This window comes from Saccoglossus kowalevskii, chromosome 4 (assembly GCF_978046115.1).
Source record: "Saccoglossus kowalevskii chromosome 4, keSacKowa6.1, whole genome shotgun sequence".
Classification (NCBI taxonomy): Eukaryota; Metazoa; Hemichordata; class Enteropneusta; family Harrimaniidae; genus Saccoglossus; species Saccoglossus kowalevskii.
Genome location: NC_140644.1, coordinates 24,656,854 through 24,668,198, shown reverse-complemented (window position 1 = coordinate 24,668,198; position 11,345 = coordinate 24,656,854). Strand labels below are relative to the sequence as shown.

General features: G+C 36.9%; 1 pseudogene; it reads left to right on the top strand.

Annotated features, from left to right (window-relative positions):
• The first annotated feature begins 1,595 nt into the window (after positions 1 to 1,595).
• Positions 1,596 to 11,229, top strand: LOC102804278 (organic cation transporter protein-like; annotated as a pseudogene).
• Positions 11,230 to 11,345: the final 116 nt, after the last annotated feature.

Sequence of the window (11,345 nt, the reverse complement as noted above, 5' to 3'; positions counted from 1 at the left end):
AGATAAAAACATTCGCTCAAGAATCAATTGGCATTTCGTCAAAGACTTGATGAATTTTACAAACATTTCTTTCAAGACAGTCAAGCCATATAATGTAGCAGATTCAAAACCCATTATAGTATATCCAAGACCACTTTAGTATTCATCATATCAATTTTTATATCTTGCAACTGCATTCAGCGTCACGATTATTTTGCGATATTAAAAAGTCCTAAATATGATTTAAATTGATTTTCTGGTTTAAAAACATTGACATTGTCTAAACATTTTTTTGTTTTTATTTTGCTCTTCAAAGGGTCTCAAATGTATACAAGTAACGGAATTTAAGAATATGTGTTTTGACGAGTAGCTCGCTGATTTTTGGTGGTACTTTCTCCTTTTTACTAATGTGCTATTTGTTTCGAATTGTTGGTTTTTAATTGCTTTTAACAAGTATTTAAAAGTCGCACATGGGCTTCTCCCATTGCTACAGAAATTCTGCCATATTACATAAAAAGTCTAAAGCATAAGTAATATAATACATTTATTTTGGAATTATTATAAATCACATGAATATTGCAATATTTGATTTATTGACAATGTATACCACTATTCTATATAATACATTGATATTATATTGAGAATATAATCCATCAAGTTTTCTCAATAAAAGTTTTACGTTTATTATTACGTTAGAATATGATTGTCAATACACAAGTATGTCGATGGCATATTGAACAGCTGAGTATTAGTCATTCCAATAGAAAACAATGTGTTCATGTGATGGTTAATTAATTGATTAAGAATTTCTATAGCAAATTATCAACACAATATATTAGAAATACAAAAATATAGAGTCAAGAGCATGGATATATGGTTTTAAATTAGTTATGGGTTAATATATGTCAAAACCCCTTGCTTGCTGAGGACACGTGACGCTCACCTCACACTAACACACTTGTTAACCCTATCCATTTGGTATCATATCTGTATCTTAAATAGTTTTATAATCACATGTATACATATCAGGTCTTTATTAACCCATTACCATGTCACGATAAGCAACCAAAGGTTTGGGCCGACCGGTTACAAGTTTCAGCTGTCAAAAGCTGGTACTTGCCCGAAAGGCTAATACGAATAAACTGAGCAAAAAACAATGCAAGCCTAATAATAATATGGTTAAAAAGTGCTTTGTTACTCGTGTAGCCTAATTATTGAAGAATGTAGTAGAACACGTTGACGTGTAGCTGTATCATTACAGGGCTTAAAACCAGTTTACACAATGTTTAATGATTACTTAGGGGGTGATATGTTTGACGTGAATGTACAGCAATTCGTGAATGTCAAATGCTCATGGTGAATATTCGACACACGGAGATATTTACATTGCTTATACTGCCAATGGGGTTGTAAATGGTAGGAACAATATCGACCGACTTTATATGACCAACCATGTGATCACGGTCACTACAGTAATCAAAGCTAATCAGCAAAGTGGCTGATAACAACCAATAAGCAACCTTTAATTGAACTCCAATATATTATCTTGACCTTGGGATTGATACACAACGACTGTGCTTTGGAAATATTAGTCTGCGAAACCGAGCCCAGCAAACATGAGGTTTGAGGATATTTTACTAATTCTAGGCGAATTTGGCAAGTATCAGAAACTACAGTTCTTACTTGTTGGGTTGGCTTCAATGTGCACGGCCTGGCATGGTCTCGCCAACACCTTTCTTAGCGCGTCATCTGACCACTATTGTCGAGTGCACGAAAACCAGACATACCAAGAACACTCCCCGCTGAAGAACTGCACCATCCCGTACGAGATTGAGGATTCTAATGTAGAATGGTCAAAATGTGATCGTTACAACGTATCTGGCAGGGACTGTGCTAATCAAGACATTATAGAGTGTGATAATGGATGGGTATATGACTACAGCACTTATGAGAGAACAGTTGTACATGACGTAAGTGAAGCTTTATGAATTTGTTCGAGTATTGTCACAAAATAATACAGTTTAGTATTGCAACTTTATTACCCGATCCCTAATCGTATGGTCAGATCACACTACCACTATCACGATCAACAAACTGCTTCAGATGGTGTTAAAATGTCCAGTCGTCGTTGTTTAACAATTCTGTATTTTATATGATTGTGTTTTATCAGTGCATCGCATTATATCGCAATGAATCATTCAGACATACAGTTTGTTTAATACATGCATTAATTGCAGTTTGATCTTGTCTGTGAGAAAGATTGGATGAAACAACTTTCGAAGTCAATTTATCCTCTTGGTAGCCTATCAGGATCCATAGTTATTTCCCAACTTTCAGATAGGTGCGAATCGCAAAATTCTTTAATAAAAGCACTGAACATTTTATTTATTTAATACATTGAGTGAATCGCATTAAATAGATCCATCCAGCTGCTTCTCGTTCATGGGAATATTGCAAAACACAGTAGTAATATGAAGTTATTTTGTGAGTTGCAATTGATTATTTATAAAATAGGGCTGTGCAAACAAGTTGGCGGGTGTTACCTGTTTTATTTTATATAATGTAAATCAGAACTCAAAGCTAAATCAAATGCTTTGGGGGTATTCGTGTTTGCAAGATATTCAACTGAGAAATGATTTGACTGGCTTTTACAAATAGCGTTTGCATACGATTACAATTCTTTTCAGATTTGGACGTAGACCGCTATTTTTCTTCAGCCTGTGCTTCGCCATCTTTGTATCTATCATTATGGCATTCTCACCAGTCTATGCTGTGTTCGCTTTATGTCAGTTTCTAATTGGAATTGCAGTAACTGGTATATATGTTGTTGGATTTGTCATTGGTGAGTTTATCATTGATTAAGGAATGAGTTACTGTTGTATGCACAGTGATATGCCTTATGTATGACCCCCTCAATGTAACACAGCCTGGTACCTTCTGGGAGCTTTGTTGATCTATAATATTAACTCAATATAAGTGCTTATATTTCACTTGGAAGTGAATATATAAATAGTCTTTGATAATATATTTATACGCCTAGACAATACCAGGATGTGTCACGTTTTAAATAGTACAAATATTATGATTAAGACTCAAATGAATTAACCCTTATCTGGTCAAGTCAATGTAAAAGTACACGTAGCATGCAGGATATGTCTTAATTCATATATTTTTGACGCACTGCATGAATGCAGATTGTAGCGGTAAGCCAATTTCCATTCATAAATTAATTGAAAAATGAAACACATATATGAAGGACATGATAATTTAATTTTCACTGAAGGAGTGTATTTGAATCAGACATGCAAGGATCACGATTCTAGCCATTCGTGTGCGTGTCACTCCAGATAATGCAAGCCATGTGTATAGCATTGATGTGTAATGTAGTTGGGTTATATAGCTCATTTGGGTAGAGATGAGTTACACAGGAAAGTGGACGTAGACCCAGATACAGTAAACACCAAGTAGAGGAGTTGGTTGTTTTAGTATAAAACATGTTTTTCAACCAAGCCTAAACATAGCATGAATTACATACAGTAATCATGATTCTAAACGCGGTGATAACTTGATATCGAACCGCCTTTGAGAACACGCAAATAATGTCTTCATGCTTTGTAGTTTTGTAACAGTAACACAACATATAGGAGGTCAAAGGTTACTGGCATGTAAGCAAGATCTTTGACTGGCCTGCTCCGTGGGCTCCGGTGAAGTTTTACAGGTAATAAGTACAGGACAATTAAGCGAATCACTTTATCTGGGATGTAAAGTTCTGGTCGCCGGATGGAAGTGAGTTTTTGTTGAAATTATGCCGCCGAAGACCGTGAAAAGCAAGGTTTCCAAAACGAAACAACAAAATGTCTTACAGGGTTTTGCGACCCAAACATCACGTGACCAAGTTTCGGGAAAAATCGGAACACGAGAGCAAGGTGAAAGCGATGGTGAATCTCCCAATATGCATGACGAGGTCGATCAGGACTTCCAATCGTATATAAAAAATGCTCTTAGCAGAATTGAGAAGAAGGTGGACGCGCTTAATGAGGAACAACACGCTATAACTGAAAGATTTGAGAATATGGAGAGGAAGCAGGCGGATTTCGAGAGAGCGTTAACTGCGTCATCAGATGAAATGACCACATTGCGCAATAGCCATGAGGCGGTAGAAGGCAGACTCGGTGAATTCGATAGTAAGATCAAGGAGTTGGAAGCCAAGACCAGGGAAAATGAGGAAGAGGCGCTTCGGCTTGCTAGATACTCAAGAGCTTTCAACCTTAGGTTTGGTGGATTCCAGATACAGCAGGGCGAAAACTGCATGGAAATAATTGCGGATTTATTAAAGGAGAAGTTGGGGTTCGAGAGCGCAGCCGCCATGATCGAAAATGCACATCGAGTTGGGATAAATGGTCGCCGGAGCGGTGCGAGGCCTGCACCTCATATAATCGTTAAATTCATGAGGAGACCGGACCGCATCGCTGTTCTACGAAAAGCCAAAAGTTTATTAAAGCAAGGTGAAATATTTGCAACTGAAGATTATACGCAAGCTGATTACAAAAGGAAATGTGAGCTGCGTCCAGTCATGCAGAAAGCGTTTGAACAAGGTAAACGTCCACGTTTTGCCAACGGTAGACTTTTCATTGATGGGAAATTATTTAAGGACTGAAGATATTTCGGCTGACAGGCAGTGTCCCAGATTTGGATGATTTAATGAACGCGGTAGGCTATTCTCGCTTGTCGTGGTGTACGGGGCAGTAGGAAACTTTCGTACGAACTGTTGTTTCTGTACTGTTATTTTGAACTGTTGAACGGAAATATGGTTGGTGAATGGTGAGTTTTGAACTTTTGAACAGTAATGTTATTTTTGATAAATGTTAACCTGAACTTGTAAAGTTATGCGGTTTGAGTGTTGTTGTTTTTGTTTTGTTTCTGTTTGTGAAAAGCGTTTGTTTTTTTAAAGTTGTTTGGGAGCTCGCGGGGCGGGTGTTTTTTCATGATGCAACAATCCATTGGCTTTATTCAGATGTGGATGCATCCGATATGGGGAAATTTGGGAGTTTTTGTGGCCCACCTTTTACAGGCAAGTTTTTGGCCTGGGGGGCAGATTCCTTTGTTTTGTTTTTTGTTGGATTTTTATGAGAAAAGAGTCAAATTTTATTATAAGTGGTGTACCAGGGAGTATGTTACAATTCAACTGCCATGTTTTCTGAACTTAAAATTTTGTCATTAAATGTGAGGGGCTTGGGTCGTTGCAAGAAAAGGAAAAATGTGTTTAGGTGGATTAATAATCAAGGCTCTAGTATTGCTTTTTTGCAAGAAACGCATAGCAGTACAGATGTGGTTAAATTTTGGAGTAAGCAGTGTAGGGGAAAGATGTTTTTTAGCCATGGTGTTTCCAACAGTAAGGGGGTGTTGACTATCTTTCGAAACATCGACTATGAGGTTCTAAATACAATATGTGACCCAGGCGGCAGGTATTTAATTCATGATGTTATGCTATATGGGAAACATTTTCTTTTGGTTAATTCATATGCCCCAAATGAAGAAAAACTGTACATAAATTTTCTGAAGAATTTACTCAGTGAGATCAGGGGGAGCATGTCAGACCCAGATATCCAAATTGTGTGGGGGGGCGATCACAACATTGTATTGGACATGGTTAAAGATAGGAAAGGTGGTAACCCCCAGAAATGGGTTCGTGTTTCGGAAATGTTTCATGGCTTTTTGGAGGCGGTTGATCTGGTAGATGTATGGAGAATTGTACATCCGGAGAAAAGTAGCTTTACATGGAAACGCTTTAATCCTGTATTGATCCAAAGTAGACTAGACTATTTTCTGGTAAGCCAGTCACTTATTAGTGATGTAGTTCAAACAGAAATTGTTCCCTGTGTGCTGTCTGATCATTCGGCGGTCGTCATTAGCTTGAAATATGACGAAACTGTACGTGGTCCCTCATATTGGAAATTGAATACTAGCTTATTGAGAGACACTGATTATATTGAGCTTATTGAAACCCAGTTCCCTAGTTGGCTAAAAGAAGGCAAGGATATTGAGGACCCGCGTATGGTATGGGACTGGCTTAAATATTGTATTAAGAAAACCTCAATAACTTTTAGTAAAGAAAAAAAGAAAAAACAAACAGTAAAAATAGAAAATCTGGAGCGAAAATTAAAAATTCTAGATGATCAAATTTGCCTAAACCCTACTGCTGAAGTATTACATGAATTTAGTCAAATAAAACAATCATTACAACAGGAATACGACGAAATAGCAGAGGGGCAGATTGTTAGAGCGAGGGCCAACTGGCATGAGTTAGGTGAGAAAAATACTAAGTATTTTTTGCAATTAGAAAAAATGAACGCTAGGAGATCTCAAATAAACAAACTTACTAGAGCAAATGGGTTAGAGGTGAGGTCCCAGAAGGAAATAAATAATGAAATTAAAATGTATTATGAAAATTTGTATGCCTCTAAACTTGACCAAGATGAAAGGGCGAGGAAGGAAAAGGCTTACTTTTTTGATAATCCAGACATTCCAAAACTCACTGAAGATCAGGCAAACATTTGTGAAGGACTCATCTCTGTCGAAGAAGCCTGGGAGGTGATTAAAACTTTTGTACCAAATAAAACTCCAGGTAATGACGGTCTGCCAGCAGATTTTTATAAAAAATTTTGGCCATTGGTTAAAAAATTTATGGTGAAGGCTCTAAATACATCCTTTGAGAAAGGCAGGCTATCCACATCTCAACGACAAGCTGTAATAATATTGCTGGAGAAAAAAGGAAGGGATAATAGCAAGATCCAAAATTGGCGGCCTATATCACTCCTCAATTCAGATTATAAGATCGGTACAAAATGTATAGCTAAAAGATTAGAAAAAGTCCTTCCACAGTTAATACATATAACCCAATCGGCTTTTGTCAAAAATAGATTTATAGGAGATGTTGTGAGATTGGTTGACTGTGTAATGGAGTACATGGACGAGGAGGACATCCCTGGTTTGTTACTAACAGTAGACTTTGAAAAAGCTTTTGATACTGTGGAGTGGCCTTTCCTCTTTAGAGCATTGGAGACTTATAATTTTGGCCCAAGTTTTATAAAATGGATAAAAGTATTTTACTCTGACATCTCCAGTTGTGTTATGAACAAAGGCACCAGTACAGGATATTTTTCTCTGGGGCGAGGAGTTAGGCAGAGGGATCCAATTTCTCCCCTTTTGTTCATTTTGGGGTTGGAGATATTTCTGTGCTCACTGCGGTCCAATCAGGATATTGAAGGGGTTGTGGTTCCGGGTTTTGGTTCTTTTAAAAGTGCAGCGTTTGCAGACGATCTGACATGCTTCCTTAGTGACCTCCCCTCATGTAGAAAACTGTTTGAAATATTGGGCAATTTCAAAAAAATATCTGGGTTAGCAATTAACCAGGATAAGTGTGAAGCAATGTGGATTGGAAACAAAAGCAAATGTAAAGAGAAACCCCTTGCGGTAAAATGGCCAAATATGATTCAAATTGTTGGTGTTTACTTTTCAAATGACAGAAAAATGGCAACGGATAGAAATGTCACAATCCCCATAGAGAAACTAAAAGTATCTTTACACTTCTGGAAAATGAGAGACCTAACACTGCTTGGCAGAATCCAAATTATTAAAGCTATGGGTATTTCAAGAGTTCAGTATGTTCTTAGTCTCTCAGATTGCCCTAATAGATACCTGAAAGAAATAAACAAAATGCTATTTGCATTTCTTTGGAAAGGGAAAGATAAGGTGGCCAGGAAAACAATGATAGGGGACATTTGTGTAGGTGGCCTAAAAGTACCAGATATTTTTGCAATAGTGAAGGCTCAACGAATAGATTGGCTACGTCGTCTGTTTGACAATGATATAGTCCACCCTTGGAAATGGATTTTGCAGAAGAAACTGTCTCGAGTTGGGGGAATAGAAACTCTTTTAAAGAGTAATTTTAATATTAATGTTCTTCCCATTACTGTGAGGGGTTTCTTTCGTAGTATGTTAGAGTCGTGGCTAGCAGTCACTGCTCCGCCAGATGGTGAAAAGCATCCCCTAAATCAAAGTATTTGGAACAACAAACATATTTTACAAGGAGGCAGAAGTATATTTTTGGGAGATTTCAGTGAGGCTGGTTTCCACTATGTTGGAAATCTTTTTGATAATAAGGGCCAACTTCTTCAGTGGGGTGAAGTGGAAAAAAGGGGAATACCTCGCAAGAGATTTTTGGATTGGTTTGGAATTGTGGCCGCACTACCACGAGAATGGAAAAGGGAAGTAGATATAAACAAATTTGCTAACCCTGAGGATGATATGTTGGGTATCAGATTTGTGGGCGTTCAAATTCATTTGAAACAATGTAAAACTAAGTTGGTGACCCCTGAAGTGATAAAGCAATATTTTATTTCGCCAAGATCTGAAATTTATCATGTTAAAACATTAAACTCCAATATTACTGAATGGGAAAGTATTTACTTAGCACCATTTAGACTTACAATAGAGTCAAAGCTCAGGGAATTTCAATGGAAAATCAGCCACAATATCCTGGTAACCAACTCTGTTCTTTGTAAGATGACCCCACCAAAGATTGAATCAGGAGCCTGTACGTTCTGTAAGGGGCCTGATGAAAATCTGCTTCATCTTTTCTATGAATGTCCAGTAGTAAAATTATTTTGGGATACATTCTTTGAGATATGGGGGACAAAACTGAGTTTCCCTCGGGTGAACGACCCAGAATGCTTCTTGTTTGGTGATAGTCTTCTCCCCCTCCTGTTAAACTTTTTGCTTTTGGTAGCCAGGAGGTTTATTTATATTTGCAGATGTCGGGGTAACAAACCAAAATTTGAGGAATTTAAAGACTTCGTGCAGAGGGTACAGAAAACTGAGTACTTGATTGCAAACAGAAAAGGTAAATTGGGAAAACATTTAAAAAAAATGGGGAAAATTTATGAAAATTGTAGCAACGACCCAGCATATCAGCATGAATTCCTGAAAAAATTGTAATATTTTTGTGAAGACTTTGTACTTGTTGTGCAATGTAATTTTTTTTTTGGTACACATACATGTACATTTGTAACTACGTAAAGTGCTTATGTAAATTGACTCAATAAAAAATGTTTTAAATACAAAAAACACAACATATAATATTTTACGATTCGTATATATATTCACACAGGAATTGAGTTAGTAGGACCAAAGAAGCGTGACATGGCTGGCATATCAATATGTATATTCTATGCTTTGGGATACATGGTTTTAGCAGTTCTTGCAAGATCAGTGGATGGTAACTGGCGCCATCTTGAATTCTTAATTGCAATGTTGACAGTGCCATTCATTTCATATTACTGGTGAGTAATTTCAGTCCACGTTCGGACGTATTCCTGGAGAAGGGGACTTTTGAATATTTGACTTTTGCGTGCATTCTGCTTAGTAATTTCTCAAGTCTATTTTGAAATGTTATCTAGGCTAATACCAGAGTCTGTCCGATGGTTGATGCAGCAGAGCAAATACCATGAGGCAGAGAACATTCTTCGAAAAGCTGCCAAGATGAATAAAGTTATCCTTCCAGATAATGTGTTGGAAGACGAGAAAAAGTCACAAAAGAAAGAAGACACGACAGAAGATCAGGTAATTTAGTATGTACCATAATAATCCTGCATGTTTTGTTTCTGATATTGTTAATGATTTTTCTGATGTTCACTATTCACAGATAAAATATACAATGTTGGATCTGTTAAAACACAGGAATCTAAGATGGCGTACGATCAACATAAGTTTCACTTGGTGAGTTTAATTATTTAGTAGTTATAATTGTATTGTGTAAAAGTATGGCTATGCGGTTGCTTGAAAATGTAACTTTTATATATAATTATTTGTTCGATTAAATGTGGGATGTCCACTTGTAATGGGATAATTTGAAAGTGTTTGCTGGGTTACATAGAATCAATACATATATGTGCAATTTCGCAATAACTTATTATATAACTTAAGTATCCTGAACCTAAAATAATTTTGGTTCTGATGTGAAATATAATGTGATATGTCTCGTCTACATGAACATTGAGTTTTTATTTATTTTGTAGGTTTGCGAACAGTTTCGTTTATTATGGGTTGTCTGTCAGTGCAGGTTCGACCTCCGACAATCCGTATGTCAGTTTCTTCCTGTCTGGGGCAGTGGAAATTCCAGCCTATCTTGTCACATGGTATTTATTAGATAAAGTCGGCCGGCGATGGATAATCTGCGTATTCATGGTGTTTGGTGGTGTGGCATTGATTGCAACGGCACCATTGAGTAATACATGTAAGGTTATTTTTACCCATTAAACTAAGAATTTACGTGGATTGAGTTACTATTCATTTGTTAATGAGTATACTGAAACTGGCAGTATATCATATATTCGGCAAAATCAATACAGATTGTATGTATTTTTGTGTCTGAATCAATCTTACTAATAAGTTGTTTGTTTTATTGCAGCGTTAGATGAAATAACTTCAGTGTTGGCGTTAGTTGCGAAGTCCTGTATTTCAGGTTCTTATGCAGTAGTCTATATATTAGCAGCCGAGATATTCCCAACTCCTGTGCGGTAAGAGTTAAGCAAATGCATCTTTCATCGACGAAGATTTGTCTCGTACATTATCGGAATCAGCTCGTTCCAGTTATCGATTTTGTTATTGCCAAACTTATCGTTCATGTTGATCTAAACAGGAATGTTGGTACTGGATTCGCTAATTCCTGGGGCAGAATTGCTGCAATCCTGGCTCCTCTAATAATGCTTCTTGGTGACTACGTATGGGGCCCATTGCCTTTTCTAGTATATGGTTCAGTAGCTACTGCTGCCGGACTGCTAGTCTTATTTCTACCGGAAACCAAAGGTGTAAAATTACCGGAAACACTCGAGGAAGGCGAACAGTTTACAGGGTGAGTAGATATACATAGTTTCATAATACGCATGTTTTAAAGGATCAAACGATGATATATTATTTAAATATATAACGTAGTATTGGATATCGCAAAATAGATATTCATGTGACTATTGATATTTTATCAGCTATAGTTATATGGAGAAGGAAGTTGAATTTAAATTATACTGTGTTGTGTAATCGATTTGTACGTACCAGCATGTTGTCAATTAACACATTCATAACTGATACTGTTTTTTTCTTCTCAGAACCAAAAAGACAAGGAGAAAGCACGGCAATGAAAGCAGAATCATGACAGACATTGGCGTGCAAGTGGACATATCAGATGAGATCTGATTCACGCCCCATAAAAAAGTGAAATTTGATTTCTTGTCTTTAGAAATATACATACATGTGTGTATCCAGATATTTTGATAGTTCGTGGATAATCTCTACTCCTGTGAAAGCCAGTA